The sequence below is a fragment of the Schistocerca serialis genome, chromosome 7, assembly GCF_023864345.2.
Source record: "Schistocerca serialis cubense isolate TAMUIC-IGC-003099 chromosome 7, iqSchSeri2.2, whole genome shotgun sequence".
NCBI classification, from domain to species: Eukaryota; Metazoa; Arthropoda; class Insecta; order Orthoptera; family Acrididae; genus Schistocerca; species Schistocerca serialis.
This window is the reverse complement of record NC_064644.1, coordinates 270,707,424-270,724,828: the sequence shown is the minus strand read 5'-3', so window position 1 is coordinate 270,724,828 and position 17,405 is coordinate 270,707,424. Positions and strand designations below refer to the sequence as shown.

General features: G+C 42.6%; 1 long non-coding RNA gene across 1 annotated transcript in view; it reads left to right on the top strand.

The window, feature by feature from the left end:
- The window catches only part of LOC126412507 (uncharacterized), a 630,690-nt gene that overhangs the window by 198,905 nt on the left and 414,380 nt on the right, over positions 1 to 17,405 (top strand). The gene's annotated exons all lie outside the window — the stretch shown is intronic.

The following is a 17,405-nucleotide window of genomic DNA, read 5'->3' as shown; positions in this document are numbered from 1 at the left end:
TTGGCCCAAGCCCAGAAGGAGAAGTCAGAAGGGATGAGGTCGGGACTTCTCGGAGGTCATTCGCGGGTTCCCAGCCGTCCCAGCCAATATGCTGGGAAGTGTTCGTCTACCGAGGCACGAACGATTCAGAGAAAATGAGGACATCCTCCGTCTTGCTGAAAAATGATAACCGCAACATAGTCCCATTGTGATATCAGTAGCCACATGTATGCATTCAGCATCTGGTGATACCAGTTGTTTTTCATGGTGTTTCGCAATATGAAGGAAACAATCAGACGATCCGCAGTCATACCGCACCAGACTCTCATTTTTGGTCGACTCTCCGATTTTTAAATTGCCATTCCTGGATTTTTTTCTGCCCAGCAATGGCCATTGAGTCAACTGACGAATCCCCCTACGTGGAACACCACCTCATCACTCTAAACAATGTTCTTCAAAAATCCGGCCAATCGTTATGCCATGACAGCATATTCCATCCAACTTTCACAATCCTGCAACGATAAATCCTGAATATAATGGTGTTTCCATGTTTTCCAGGTCATGTCCTTCTTTAATACAACATGCTGACTCTACTCTCATGAGATGCCTGTCGTGCTGATTCACGAGGACTGCGCGTCAAGACGTCCCTCACTGGCGCTACGTTTTCTGTATACCGCGCAGCCGAAGGACGCCCTCTTCGTGGTTTATCGACAACCGACCCACTTGGCATTAGCTTGGTGTGACTTTTCTAGTGGTTTTGACATCAAGTGTGGCATGAGGTCCATGAAAACCCTGCCACCATGACTGAACAACGCCTACAGATCGGCACACTTCAAACCAGGAAGCCATCTGTGCGGCCTTTTGCATAAAGTCTGTCCGCAGCTCGTGGTCGTGCGGTAGCGTTCTCGCTTCCCGCGCCCGGGTTCCCGGGTTCGATGCCCGGCGGGGTCAGGGATTTTCTCTGCCTCGTGATGACTGGGTGTTGTGTGATGTCCTTAGGTTAGTTAGGTTTAAGTAGTTTTAAGTTCTAGGGGACTGATGACCATAGATGTTAAGTCCCATAGTGCTCAAAGCCATTTGAACCATTTTCTTGCATAAAGTCTGCTTTCCTGCCTTCTCATCGTCCACCGTACAGAAATGATACGGATGGTCAAGGTATTCTCGAGGACCCCATAACAAAAAATATCAACAATCAGAAAAATTATGGTCATTTGAAACTAGGGAGCGACTACTCACCCACCCCGTATATCCTCATTTGAAAAAAAAATCAAGTTTAGAGGTATATCTCTATGATTAAATAGGTAGAAAGAATATTCAGTATGTGATGAACCAGAAGTAACGACTCGTCTGTATAAATTACAAGATCAGACAAAACCCTTAACATCCTAAATTATAAACGTGTGAAGATGGGAGAGAAAGTGTACCATATATTGTATAGAAGAATAATCATGAGTATACTTTCTAAAAGGGGGTGTCTGAAGAAACAAAATTTGAAAAACTATGCAAGAATAGCAGGAGATATCAAAATATGGATAATGTGTGGAAATCAGTAAAGGATAATTTCGGGAGAAAGACAAAGAAATAATTTTTGTAAGTCCTGCAAAATTTATGAGAGGGGTCTTGCGTAGATGAACCAATGAACGCACTGAGTACTGAAAAAAATGTCAGCCAGCGAATTTTTCGGTAGATGTAAATGACATAAATTCAAGATAAGGGTATGAAGGTTCAAGAAAGTTTGTGGAGCGAGAGAAAGATTTTATTTTGGTATTACAGTGAAGGGGGTACATAACAGGATAAGAATATGCGACTGCTGCTAAAAGATGAAAATCAGCTATCAGAGCAGAACATCAATCCCAGCGAAACTTAATGATCTATTTGCATCTAACTATAGGACTTGATGTGAAGATGAGTCGTTATTTACAGTAAACAGTGACGCATATAACGCAAAAAATTTAGGTCCTAAAACGAACACACGGAAACATTAACGAACAAGTATAATAATATACGAAGTGAACCTTCAGAGAAACATTATTAATATCACAGCTCCATCAGAGCTGTAATTTCACTGAAATTAATCATGCAGTTGCCTTTGAGAAGCCTTTACGAGGTCTTCCACTTTTCCTGGTGTTTGCATCACTGCGTCACAATCGAATTCTCGGCTAAGGATTATAGGGCTGCCTAGCATTTTGCATGCCTGTATTTGATCTGTTTGAGGTAGCTCCAGGATGTTTTAGATTTATGCTTTATATGTGGAAGGTGAAACAGACTTTTGCTGAGTGGAGAATTTCTAGAAATTGTTTTGATGCATTTGGTCACCGGCTATCGTCTGAGATCGGATGATGCTATATTACGGAACATGAGGACAGTTACTTAACGTCGATTTTAGCGTGCCAATGTCAATTCTCATTGTGTCGTTTACCTGCCCATCAGTCGAGTTGACTTAACTATCTCTTGCTCACGTCAAAGCACAGTGCTCGGTAACAGAATACACAATAATTTGTTCTGCCATACATAGGTGTCTTGTTGTGCTGCCCAGCATGTTTTTTCCTATTTAAATTTTTTGTCCGGTTATTTGCGATGTTTCCTAAATTTTAGACACTGTCGATCAGAACGGTAGTTGTGGCTTAACTGTGCATCTCTGAAGTCAATAAAAAGCATTATTTTCTTGATGATTGGGCCTGCTGCGAAACATATGTCTTGAAAGGACATTGTAAGTAAGGTTACAGTACCAGTGATGAAAAAAATTATTGATTATTAGACAGCTGTTTCGAAGGTTTCCACTTTAAAATATGTCTACCTTGTCCAAACATATATATATATATAACATCTGGTGTGACTGTATCTGATAACTGTTCCCGTTACATTTCACGTGAATATCGATTTCACATTGATTTTGTGCTGTTTTATACTGTGTGGCTTAATATTTTAGAAAAATATTGTAGATATATCCGGTGATTTTTTTTTATGACAATGGCCATGTCATTGGGCCACAATTGTTCGCGATTGGTTTGAAGAACATTTTAGAAAATTCGAGGTTATATTTGGTGACTCAGATCGCCCGACATGAATCCTATTGAACTTTTCTGGGACTTAATCGAGAGGTCTGTTGCGCACAAAATCCTGCACCGGCAACACTTTCGCAATTATGGACGGCTATAGAGATAGTATGGCTCACTATTCCTGCAGGGGACTTCCAACGACTTTTTGAGCCCATGCCACAACGCGTTTCTGTACTACGCCAGGAAAAAGGATGTACGACACGATATTAAGAGGTTTCCCATGACTTTTGTCACCTTAGTGGAATAGCTTCCGAGATGTTGTTGCCCAAATGTTGCTTATGTAGAAGTTACATAAAATAAGGAGCCAACAATGACCCTTGAGGCAGCTCACTTTTGCTTTATACAGTATGATTTACTCCAACATATTCGCACAGTGACTCTGAAACAGTGATACTGTAGTATGGTCTCCAGTAGTTTATTGAGTTAGTGCAGCCGATGGAGATAATTTCGTACTACGTCGGCAGACTTACTCTGATTGTCACTCGCATTAGACACTGTAAGGAACGTAGACGTCAGCGCCTTCTAACTGAAGCTTATGAAGGAAAAGCTTATAGTACCATGACACCCCCTCCTGCCGCCGCCCGCAGCTTGTAGCCCAGCGTGCCCCCCCCCCCCCCCCCCCACCCCAGCTCTACGCGTCTTACTGCGACAAACTACAGCGCACGCCCAACTTGCGTCTTCGTTGTGGTTTTCACTGAAGATTACAACTATCTATCTTAATACCACAGCATTAGGAAGCTCCTTGCCTCCAAACTTCCACCAACTACGTTCGCAACACTTAGCTTGCCAGGCTCGCATGCGTGCTGCCCAGATAATAACTAGTTAGGAAGACACGGTTTCAAGAAATTGCCCTACTAGCCTCCTACAAGCGAAGCGTAACAAGTTCAACATCATCGGTGTTGTACGTACTGATCTGTATTCAGACGCCATCTTACTAAATAAAATACTACCAACCAACGTTAATGTCCTGACAGTATGGAGAGGAAATGCGTGGCAGTGTCTTCTTATTTGGTATATCGTTTTCCTGACAGGTACTGACTGGACGTTTTCCACTTTCCATTGTTCACTATCTCTCCCCTAACCTGATGGTAACTTTGTACATATTTCCAGTCATCCAGCATCCCAAGCGTTTTCTTCCTATCTCTCTCTTCCCTTCAATGAATCAGGCAATCTCTACGTAAGAAACGCCCCAGCCACTATTATTTCATCCCCTGTTCCTCAATCCATTTCACTGTAACATCAATCTCCACAACCCGATTCAAAATCTACTTTACCATATTTACTCTCTCATTTTGACCGTCCATTATTCACAAATAGACGCCAGACAAAACAGCTACCCGACCTTGTTTAGTTCTGTATGAATTCTTTTCGCAGTCAACAAACCTTTCGCGATCTTTTCCATCACAAATACCACAGTGATAGATACAGCAGGTCACACATTTCGGTTCATTAGCGAGGTAATGGAGAAATGCCATAAGTGTAGCTCACACTCATAAACCATTAGTTTAACTATCACGAAATCTTTGAACAGTCAATAAAATCTCAAACTGGTATTTATCCTATACAACTTGAACGGTGTATTAGCATAATTAGGAATGATCATTATATACAGTATAGTTAATGGTATCTAAAAGATATACAGTATATTTAGATTTAATCGAATGGAAATTTAGTTTAAGGTCGCCATTAAATAAAGTAATCGATTATATCAAATATTTTTTTAAATTAACAGATTAAATGAGCCAGTAGTATGATTGCTGGTTAAGTCTAAGGATCAGCTGAAAGCATCTCCAGCAGCACGTAATTTTCTTACTCAACAGTATATAATTTGCAACTCAATAAACAGAAGATGTGCCTCTTATCAATAAAGAGAGCATATTCAAAATACCAGTTATTTGTATACGGGTAGCCTGAAAGTAGATGACTCACAGCTTAAACCTATCATTAATCAAACAGGCAACCTGTTTCTACGTTGATTACTTTATAAAATAAATCTTTACTTAATAAGAAAATAAATGAATGGACCTGTATACACTTGCACAACAGAAAACGCTCTAGGATGTATCCCATGGAACAAAGATTGGAATGTGTAGGATGTTACTATCAGTTCAACTTGGACTGAACATTTACTCTACTATAGACAATTAGAAATGCAGTACACTCTCGTAAAAAAACGTAATGGTTGTTGGTGCCTGCCTTAAACAATCATTCGGGTGCAACAAATAATCGGATACCTTGCCTGATGGGCTTGTAAATGATTGGGTCTCATAAAATAGGAATATCTCAATGGTAAGAAATGACACACACACTTCGCATTCACACTAACACCACACAGAAGATAAAAAAAGAAACTGGAAGAAATACGACGAGCACCACAGATACACATAGTCGGCGAAGGGTTTACTCCACCGGCATAACTCATATCACGGAAAACTCAAGAACTACGAATCGAAATGCAAATCAGATCCGGAATGTATGTAAGACACATCATACACGTGAAGACAATGTAATTTAAGCCCTACCAGTATAGAGCAAGAACAGAAAAACGACGGGATGGAGGCTCGTTTGTTTTTTAAATGCGTGGTCCAAGCCATAAAAAGCCAGGCCAAGAAAGAAATATTAAAATTCCGAAAAACGGGTTAATCCGCGCAAGGAAATACTCACAAAAGTAAATTATCGTGAAATAATTGCAAGGTGAAACAGATTCCGCGAACTGAGAGCTCTCCAAACCATCAACGAACACGTGGAATCGCACAAACAAAAGCACATGTGCTAACGGATAGAAGTTAGGGAATGGAATTGAAAATTACGAAACAAAAGAAATTATAATATAAGAAACGCAAGCAGATGCACATTCACACTGGGAAACACGAATTCTAACTGAGTATAGCTCCCACATCACTCTCCCACATACCTAACTTCTGGCTGGCCAAAGTAATTATCTGTAAGTAAAACTGAAGAATTACAAAAACTCTCCCATTTACTATTCTGAATAAAATATTCTACTTGATTATAAAGGCTTGAAGCTGCAAAAACAAACGGCTCAAGAGTTCAGCCAGTCTGAAACTTACAGTAACTTTCTCTCTTAAAAATACCAGGAATGAGTGAAGAACACGCCAGACGATTTGCGGTCCACACAAGTAGCGAAAGTCGTCAGATAAAACTCTTTCTGCGCTCTGCCAACTTAAGCACAATAGCGCTTCGACCAGGAGGAACGAAACCTCTTTGCCTCACGCTAAGCCTACTCAGGAGTTGGCTAAACTGCCACAGTAGCAGACAAGAAGTTTACCCCATGCCAAATACTATGAAAACCCAATATACAGACGCTTTCACTCACTATCATTCAAAGAGGGTAGGAATGCACAAGAAGGATAGAAGTACAACATTACAACGTCTGAATCAAATGCGGGGAATGTGGAGAAAACACAGATACTTAATAAATCGACGTATATATATGTAAGACGGATAGAGAAGAAATGTGTATTGAGAGAAAGAATGAAGTTTTGGCTAATTAGGACGTACTCAGATGCTGACCATTTCTCCCAGCAACATTTGTTAAGTGCACCGAACGTATGAGGTGTTAAAGACATGTAGAAAGCTGTTAAATTTTAGCGATACATTATAAAATGACTCATATAATAGACCTTCCAGATATAACTTTTTTCTTTTGTCCTTCAATTCGCTCCTTTTAAAATACATATTTCGCTGTGCTCATAAACACAGCGTCGGTTAACTTAACATCTTTATTGCTTTAGCATCTTTCTTACTTAAGTTTTTGTTACTTATATGAAGCTGGGCAACGTTTTGTAAATGTCAAGAGTGTAGGCAGCAGTGAAACTACGATGGTATGTTTTCAAAAAGTTCTACGAGAATTTGAGAGCTCTGATACAGTGCTCGTGCCAAATTATGGTGATTTTAAAGCAAATAACAGAAATACACGACGAATTCGTAGCAACAGAAATAAGGAGCACGTAAATTATCGCCTCTTTCCACGTGTTATTAACCTAATGGACATTACCTGTCTATTTCTGTCAAGTAATAAAAAAATGTTTCTCGCTTAAGTTACCAAATTCTCAACCTTTAGCTTACAGTTCACAGAATCAACTACTTCGAGACGCGACCCCAACAGGGAAACAAGAAAGTCAGTAAGAATCATCTGAAAACCGACTTTTAAAAAATCCGAAACCGACAATTGTTTGATTTAGATAAACTATTTTTTAAACCTATACTTTTGGCTGGTAGCGTCCCGTCTTATAAAGCTTACAAAACACTCGTGAGAACTGGGGATATTAAACGCATACAAAGAAGGGCAAAGCGAATGGCCACAGATTTGTCTGACCTATGGGAAAGCGTTACACTTTTACTCAAAACCCTGACTGTTACAAACCTGAAGATAGCTGCCAACTATCCTGCGCAGAGTTTCAAAAACAAGTGAGGAATTTAGGAATATACAACTCCCTACGTATCGCTCACGTAGAAACAGTGAAGACAAGATTAGACTAATTACAGCGCATCCGGAGCTATCTAAGAAATATTTTTTCTCGCGTTCCACACGCGATTGTAACGGCATCAAACCCTAATACGTGATACCTTGGGAAGAACCCTCAGCCATGCACTTGATAGTGGTTTTCAGAATACAGATGTAGGTGTAGACTTAGTTGGACCGTAAAATGGATGAAACAGTTTTGAAATGTAGAAGAAAAAGTTGATAATTTTAAAAACAAATAGAATACTGTCAGTTATATGGAATTATAATTTTTGTTCCTAACTTTAAACTAATAATTAGATTTGGGATATGATTCAAGCTTTTATAACATAAAAAAACATGATGTTTATATTCACCCAGAAACAACTGTGCTAATCTTATTTCTTCTATTTATTAGTCTTTGCAGTGAATAGGAACATGTGGAAACCTGTATTAGATCTAGGAAAATAAAAACTAAAAATATTGAACGAATTGTGGTTTTTTAATCGGTTATCCAAATAAAAATTGTTACATTTTAATTACTTTATTTTAAGATTAATTTGATGAACTTGGTTTGTTTGTTAATCATTAAGTCACTGAAATCATTTTTAAAAATAATGTCTTTGAATGTACAAGTCGTATCTCCAGGAGCGACGAAGAGCTTTCGAGGGACATTTTCTTTACTACTTATCATCTGTTAAAATAAATGTGTTTAATAGGCCTTGGAAAAAAATTTGCTATCTAAATAACAAATCTTACATGCATGCAATCTAAAAGACTTATCTTTTTCATATGCACACATAAAAAGTTTTGCATCACCCTGGTTCCCAGAATTCCTGAAGATAGACGTTGACTGTGGATTTTGTATCACAGACACATTCCCTTTGACTGTTCAAAGATTTCACTAAACCCACCAAAAGATGCGAACAACCATGCATGGGCAGCGCCTATTAGACGGAGGGGGTCCGGCAGCCGATCAGTTCCAGTCATTCCACCAGGAAGGAGGAACACGGCTGGTGTTGTCTGTAGTTCAGCCACGCCTAGACGGTGAATACCACGGTTCGATCGCGTCCGCATTATTACTTCGTGCCAGAAAAGGCTCTCAACAAGAGAAGTGTCCAGGCGTCTCGGAGTGAACCAAAGCGATGCTGTTCGGACATGGAGGAGATACAGAAAGACAGGGACTTTCGATGACATGCCTCGCTCAGGCCGCCAAGGGACTACTACTACAGTGGATGACCGCTACCTACGGATTATGGCTCGGAGAAAACTGACAGCAAAGCCACCATGCTGAATAATGCTTTTCGTGCAGCCACAGGACGTCGTGTTACGACTCAAACTGTGCGAAATACGCTGCATGATGCGCACCTTCACTCCCGACGTCCACGGCGAAGTCCATCTTTGCAAGCACACCATGCAGCGCGGTACAGATGGGCCCAACAGCATGCCGAATTGACCGATCAGTATTGGCATCACGTTCTCCTCACCGATGAGTGTCGCATACGCCTCCAACCAGAGAATCGTCGGAGACGTGTTTGGAGGCAACCCAGTCAGGCTGAACGTCTTAGACACACTGTCCAGCCAGTGCAGCAAGGTGGAGGTTCCCTGCTGTTTTGGGGTGGCATCGTGTGGGGCCAACGTACGACACTGGTGATCATGGAAGGCGCCGTAACGGCTGTACGATAGGTCAATTCCATCCTCCGACCGATAGTGCAACCTTATCGACAGCATATTGGCATGGCCTTCGTCTTCATGGGCGACAATCTGCGCCCCTTATCGTGCACATCTTGTGAATGATTTCGTTCAGGATAACGACATCGTTCGACTAGAGTGGCCAGCATGTTCTCCAGACATGAATCCTATCGAACATGCCAGGGATTGATTGAAAAGGGCTGTTTATGAACGACGTGACCCACGATCCACTCTGAGGGATCTACGCCTAATCGCCTTTGAGGAGTGGGAGAATCTGGACCAACAGCGCTTTGATGAACTTGTGGACTGTGTGACACGACGAATACAGGCATGCATCAATACAAGAGGACGTGCTACTGGGTATTAGATGTACCGGTGGGTACAGCACTCTGGACCACCACCTCGGAAGGTCTCACTGTATGATGGTACAAAATTGCAAGTTGTGTTTTTTATGAGCAGTGAAAATGGCGGAAATGATGTTTATGTTGATCTCTATTCCAATTTTCTGTAAAGGTTTCAGAACTCTCGGAACCGAGGTGATTCAAAACTTTTTTTGATGTGTGTACTTTAATCACAGAATAATCTCTTACCTTGAAGATGGCGCCACATGGTTCTCCATTTCGTCAAATTCTTGGTCTTCTTCTGAACAAGCACTGACCATTACTATTTTTATTCACCCCACGAATTCCGAAAACACAGCCTTACGTTTTCAACTAGCCTATACGCAAGTCAGATCAAAGTATACTTGAAAGCTGAACTTTCTGTTAATGAAACGGGGCTACAGATTTGTTTACCACGTACTTAAATTAAAACAACTCAGTTTAGATTGGTACTTATAAATAAGTTCGATGTAAGTAAATTGAAGACCACATCCGATGACTGTCATGGAGTGAACAAAAATCAACTGATAATGTCACTAAGTTTGAATTCCGTGCTAGATTGGTTCACTACCAACCTAGACAAACAAATATTTGAGTGATATTCCCATATGTGTTCCGACACGAAAGTATAGAACTTTTTTGGAAGTTCACTTTTGTCCACCGCTTTCTTTCTATGCACCCCATTTTTCGGTAGTGTTTTGTGAGATTCAGTCAACCGTACTTGATACTCTACGGACATAATTATCATTATCTTTTCTCTCTCCATTGGTTTGACTTTTGATTTTTGACGTTTTATCACTGAGTTTATGAGAATAAATAATGTGTTGACTCACTAACTGCTCAACATCTCTCTCTTTTGTGTTATGTGCAGTTCGTTTCACTGCCTTCTGTCATTCCAGTCTACACCAACATCTAACCAACGTCTAACCTGATCTCCCCCGACATTTGATTGCTGTCCAAACACACACACGATGCATGTAGTATCAGTGAGTGTGCTGCGTGCAGTTCGTGTTTAGAACGGGGAAGGCGCGCAATCTATCTGAGACTGACCGGGGGCAGATTGTGATGGCCCATAGGTTCGGCACGAGCATTTCGGAAACTGCACGATATGTCGGATGTTCCGGGAGTGCTGTGGTGAGTGTGTTCAACACATGGTGAAACCAACGTGAAGTCACATCGTGGGGTTGGACGTTTTGTATCCCGCCTGGAAGGCGGCGCGTGGTTCTGCTCCTGAAAACTGAAAAGTTGGCCGAATGCAGGAAGTGAGTAGAAGCAGGAAAAGGTGAAAATGGTACTGCTCTTAGAAATGGTTTTACTATATCACAATAGTAACTGAATACATAATTTTGCATTGAGGAGCACGTAGGTGCGAAATTGTATTCCCGTCATAACTAGTACAAACTCTCAATGGCAAGCCAACACCCTCTGAAGTGATGTTTCTAGATCGTTGCTCTTGATGAAAATGGGCAGAATCTGTAGCGGAGCTCGTAGACCCCCACAGCACTCGCTAGAGGGCGCTGTCGTCGGTGTCTGTCGCAATGCCAACTTAAGAACTTTCACCTACGCCGTGGCATCGTAGCTATCGATACCACAGGGCGGCCACCACTCATTCAGATGCTGAGAGATGTCTGATCACACATTGTGCAGAACACTCCTAACTATGGGCCTGTGTAGCTGACAACCCGTGCATGTGCCAATGTTAATACCAAAAAATGGGCAACTAAGACTGAAATGAGCATCTGACTATCGGCACTGGACGTTGACGAAATGGCAGAGCGCTGCATGGTCCGTTGGCGAAATGACAGAGCGCTGCATCGTCTGATGAATCTCGATACTTTCTTCATCATACCGATGGGGGGCACACGATTCCGTCATCTTCCAGTGGAACAGCTGCTGGACACCTGCACTGTGGCATGGCAGCCCCATTATGCTCTGGGGAACATTCACGTGGGCATCAATGAGTTCAGTGGAGCTTCTGCAAGGCACCATGACAGCGAAGGTGTACCGTACACTGGTTGCAGGCCACGTACACCCCTTCGTGACGACCATGTTTCCCGACGGCAGTGGCATTTCTCAACAAGGTAATGCACCATGTCACAAGGACAGGAGTGTGATGGAGTGGTTTTAGGAAAATAGTAGCGAATTCCAACTGATGTGCTGCCCCCCCCCCCCCCCAGCTCACCATATCTGAACCCGATGAAACACATGTGGGTCGTGACTGAACGTGGTCAGAACTCATCGCCACCCTCCCAGGAATTTACGGCAATTAGCTGACTTTTGTGTGCAGATGTGGTGCCAGATCCCTTCAGCGACCTACCAAGGCGTCACTGCTCCCATGTTACGACGCATCGCCGCTGTTACCCATGCCGAAGATGGACATACCAGCTATTGGGTATATGGTCACAATATTCTAGCTGATCGGTGTTTATTTTAACTGAAGACAATGAAATATCTCGAAAACTACAAAACAGACCAAACAAAGTTATAATTTTGTTTGTCGCGGATGACGACATCCAACGATACCACACTCGACCCCCACCCAACCCCGTGCGTAGGTGGTGGGAGTCAACTTTTACATCTTTAGTGAGAACCACATTTTTTTATTGCAGATTACGACTTTGAAGCGTTTTCTTCATTTCGCCACGTGTGGCGCTGTAATCGGAGGTATGGAAATGGTTATACAATCGTAATTTATGACCTTTTACTCAATGGCCCTTGAATTTCCAATGGCACGTGGAGCCCCACCTGCATCCTGCGTGGGTAGGACAGGCCAGTATTTCATAGCTTCTAATTGGAAATCCCATTCACAACGTTATATTTCTCAGGGGGACAACTCGACGCGCCACCGTGGCTGTGTAGCGAGCTACGACATATCATAATAGGCAGTAAATTGCGATCGGAGCTCACGAAGAACGGAAAGCGGCTCTAAACATCACAATACTTGTGCAGTGTTTATTACCCGCATACCTACCTATCATTTGGAAAAACAAACATGCAAGTGGATGATGAATATTATAAACACAAAAAGAAACTGAAATGATCCTGATTTAAGGAGAATGTCGAAGAAATGTTGAGGCTGCTGTTGCCTTGCATGCCGAGCGTTTTCCGGAGAAAGCTCGCTCTCGTTCAATCTTTTACAACGTTGTGAATGCCTTTATATCTGATGGCAGCATACAGACCGGCAAAAGGAAACGAAGCTAATGAAACAGCTGTACTAGCGGCTGTGCATCACAACCACGGATGAGCGCCCGGCAATTACACCGCGATTAGGGTATATCCGTAGCTAGCATCTTCACAGTACTGCATCGTCATAAGTATCGCCCATACCACGTGTCACTGCACCACGAACTTCATGGTGCCGATTTTCGTAACCGGGTTGTGTTTTGTGACACGTTCCCTCGCGTTCTTTGCTGAGGTACTTTTTTCCTGATGAGTCTACGTTTACAAACCGTGGCTGCGTTAACCAGCAGCATATCCAATACTGGAGTGCAGACAACCCGCACTGGTTACCGCAAGTTGACCATCAACGTGCTTGGTCGGTTAACGTACGGTATGGCATCATGGCAAACAAACTCTGTGGTCCGTATTTTATCGACGGCACGTTTAATGGACGCTAATATCGAACTTTTTTGGAACAGGGCCTACCAGTACTACGGCAGGATGTTGACCTGGACGTTCGACAACGTATGTGGTTTCAGCATGCGGTTGCCCAGCGCATTATTCTATCGTAGCATGGGAGGTATTAGACGGAGTTTACACTGGTCTGTGGATCGCCAGACGTGGCCCTATTAATTGGACCGCTGGGTTGCCGGACTTCTTTCTGTGGGGATACATGAAAGATAAGGTGTACCAGCGAGTGTCAACAGGCCATGAAGATATGGTCGACCGCACACGAACGTCTGCGCTAACATTCCAGCTGATATGCTTGTGTCCTATGTACAGTCATCACTAATTGTATTGAAGTTGGTGGTATACGTTTGAACACTTACTCCAATTGGACAAATTGGCGCTTTGAGTAGTCCCCTGTTCTATATGTCGAAGGAAGACAACGTTGCGAACGCGGTTTCCAAATAGAAGTTATGAAATACTGGCCTGTTACCTTCACAACATGTTGGTGGGACCCCACGTGACTTTCAGGGGTCATTGAGTAGCATGTCGTAATTTACGATTGTGTACCCATTATATTCACCGGCCGCGGTGGCCGAGCAGTTCTAAGCACTTCAGTCCGGAACCACGGGGCTGCTACGGTCGCAGGTTCTAATCCTGCCTCGGGCGTGGGTGTGTGTGATGTCCTTAGTTTAGTTTGGTTTAAGTAGTTCCAAGTCTAGGGGACTGATGACCTCAGATGTTAAGTCCCATAGTGTTTAGAGCCATTTGAACTAACCCATTACATTCCTCCGATCTATGCCAAAATGAAGGAAATGCTTAAGACAAAACGGATGTAGATTTTGCGTAGAATTGTAATCTGCAGTAAAAAACGGGGGTTCCCATTGAAGATTTCGAAGTTGCTCCCCGCCACCCACGAGTGTGATATCATTGGATGTCTCCCTCCGAGACAGACTGGAGTTATAACTTCTTTTGATCCGATGTGTAGTTTTCGAGATATTTCATGTCTTCAGTTAAAATGATCACCCTTTATATTATATATAATACGGTGTCCCTCCAAAAAGTTATCAGGCGCGTTTTCTCTGGGGCTTCGTCAGGTATTTGGAATGTCATTTTTGCAGTGTGTAGCTGGTGTCATCCCAAACAAATACTCCTAATCACGTCTCCCATGCTATGTCCAGTGTAGATGAAAAGCGTCGCTACTTTTAAAGCACAGATTTACGTCTCCGTTCGATGGAGCGGTACCAAGTTAATCTAGTTTTATAACCATTTCATCGATATGTATTAACTGGGACAGTAAAACTCCCATCAGCGACAGCCCCGTCCAGACTCGGGCTGACTACCGGCGCCATGCGGCAGCGCTGCCCAGTCGCTGCTGCTGTACTGGTTATTCTTCGGATGTTACTGTCCCTGTTCATACATGTCGATGAACCAGATATGGCGTTAGACTAATCTGGGACAGCTCTGTAGAATGGGAACGTAGGATTCCGACTTTAAAAACCTGTTTGTTTGCAACGGGAAACAAATCGACACTTGCGGTTGTCACTGGGTACTGCAGAAAAGACGTGATGGGCAGTATTTGTTTGGGCTGCCTCCAGCTACACATTGCAAAAACGTAGTGGCAAATATCTGCTGAAACACCAGAGGAAATATGGTTGACGACTATCGGGAGGGTCACCTTGTGTAAATACAAGACGTTTGTTTTAACTTCAGACAACTAAATGTCTCGAAAACGATGCAAAGTATTAAAAAGAAAATGTTCTAGGTGAAAAGTCAGTAAAAGGACATCTGTCTGTGTTACAACTGGGCACCTCCTAACAACGCCCCCACCCATCCTGCCCCCTGCCTGGGCGGGGTCAGCTTTGTATTTTGATATGGGAACCCTCATTTACAATGCGTATTCGGAGTCTACGCCAAAAAATAGTTCGGTTTACTGAAACAGTTGTATCCAGTTCTTGATAGATGGTGCTGTAATCGACTAATATCAAGTGCATTTGTTTTTGCAGTTAAGAAGCGACGCATTTGAGTCTTCATTTGATTTACGGTGTAGCTGTAAATCTTTTTTTGTAACAGTTGATATTTATGTTCAAACCTGACTTAAGTGTTGCAAAAGTGATTGTACAGTGCAAAAAATATGGCAAGACATTTTCATTCTGGCAAATACACTACTTGTATGGTAACGTACCTTTTTTTATTATACGGGTTTGATTGTGGTGAGCCCCAAACAATGGAAATGCTTGATTTCGGCGACCGCCCTCGAGCTAGAGATGGGCAAAGTCGTTCATCCTCGGGAACTAGTTCACTGGTGATCGCTCTTTTTTGGGAACCGTTCATTTTTACTCGTTCACCGCTCATTGTGCTTGGTATATGATTCTTCTGAAAAATTGAAAATTAGTACCATAGGTGACTGAAGATGGAAGGCGCCAAGAGGTGGCGCTTACCTGCCCCCTGGAGTACAGAGTTTTTATTCATAACAGAATTCTCACACATTTGTAATTTTCGTGATTCTGCAAAACATCTCGTTTAGCCAGCTGTAGCATTATGTGGCTGATCGCGGGGATATAATATAAGGTGGTGCACGAAAAACCGGCCCCGAGTACAGACTGCTCGCCAATTACGCACGATTTGTTGACCGTTACGAGCAGAATAGATAAACATGTAATAATTAGGCAGTGAAGAAATAACAGATAAGCTAATGCAAACAACTGCGAAACAATAGATGACGACTGGTAAGCGACAATGAGCAGTCTAGTACTCGGGGCCGATTTTTCGTGCGCCTCCCTGCACCATTGAAGTAATATTGTAGGAGTTATATTCTCTTTACAAAATGTGACACCATACACTCGATTACGAAGCTCGGGCTTCATTCGGTTGTAAGTCGGTCTGCCTTCCACAACAATGAACATGCTCTTTTACTTTGGATCAAAACAAGACGGAAAATGGCCACTCGTGTGTGCCGTGCCGACGTCTTTGCACGTGTAATAACAAAAAATCTTGCCTTTTTACAGGTATTTCTTCTGTTGTTTATCGAAATAGTGAAGTAAGCTCATACGCCGCTTTGTTACCTGAAAAGATGTACGTATTACATACCACGTAATTTTTATGTAATTTACGTAATTATATAATACTTATTAATTAGCGGTCGTGGAGTTCAGAGTTCAAAAAAGGTTTGAAACAGATGAAGAATGGGCGTGCGAAGCGAACGAAACGAACAATAGCAACTCGATACTGAACTAACTATGAGCAGTCGGCAGTGGAACTGCGACGAGTGGCCACACGAAGGAGGACGAGTCTGGCCGAGCGAGACCGAGACCGAGACAGACGGGAACGGGACCGAGGCTGGAATGAGACCGGCCGACGTGCCGTTGCGGGAACGAGACCGACCGTTTCCCGTTCCCCGGAACTGTAAGTAGTGAAACGGAACTTGTTGTATCGTTCCAATGTTTTAATAAATTGCTATCACGCAGAAATTATTAGCAAGAGTTTCCTCTCTTGCAGGTAATACCACAGCTGGTGTCCAAAAGGAGTGAATGGACTAAACAGGGTTATTTATTGAATTTTTTTCTGTTGTGTACCACGTTTCCCATTTTCCTTTCCTTTGTGCGGCCTGGACGGTATAAATGTGTGAATGTGTGAACTAGAAGAAAGCTTTAGGCACAGATTGTAACACTCCATGAATGGTCGTTCTGGGGTAGGGTAGTACCAACCCCCCAAGCGTGAACAAGTTTAGCAGAGACCAAGTTTGCAGGTCAGGGCAAAGATGACACGAAGGCGCGCGTATTGCCTCTGTCAGGTTGGCGCGCCACCCCCACCACGTTTGTAAGCGGAACGGTTAGGCGAATTCGGTTGGAAGAGTACTTGTTCCTGGGTCGTGGCGCTGGACAGACATGGAGACGCAGCTCTCGTTTTGGTAATGTTAACATAGGTATTAGATTGTCTGAAATCTGCTCTGTAATGAAGTCCAGATGTTGAAATCAGGTGCGAAATTACCGCTGAACCCCATAAGGGAATGGATTTTCTTAATTTACTCGAATTTCAGTAGACCTTGCGTTAGTGCCTTGTTCAGGCAACGCACCATGTGCTTTAAGCTCACGGTCACGTTATTGCTCTGTATTTAACGGAAATTCACTCATTCAATGTATTTTAATCTGCTCTTCCAATTACAGTAATATTTTGGTTTTTTTTTAATTTATTTTCCATATGTTTTCTTTGTGAACTTGCTTT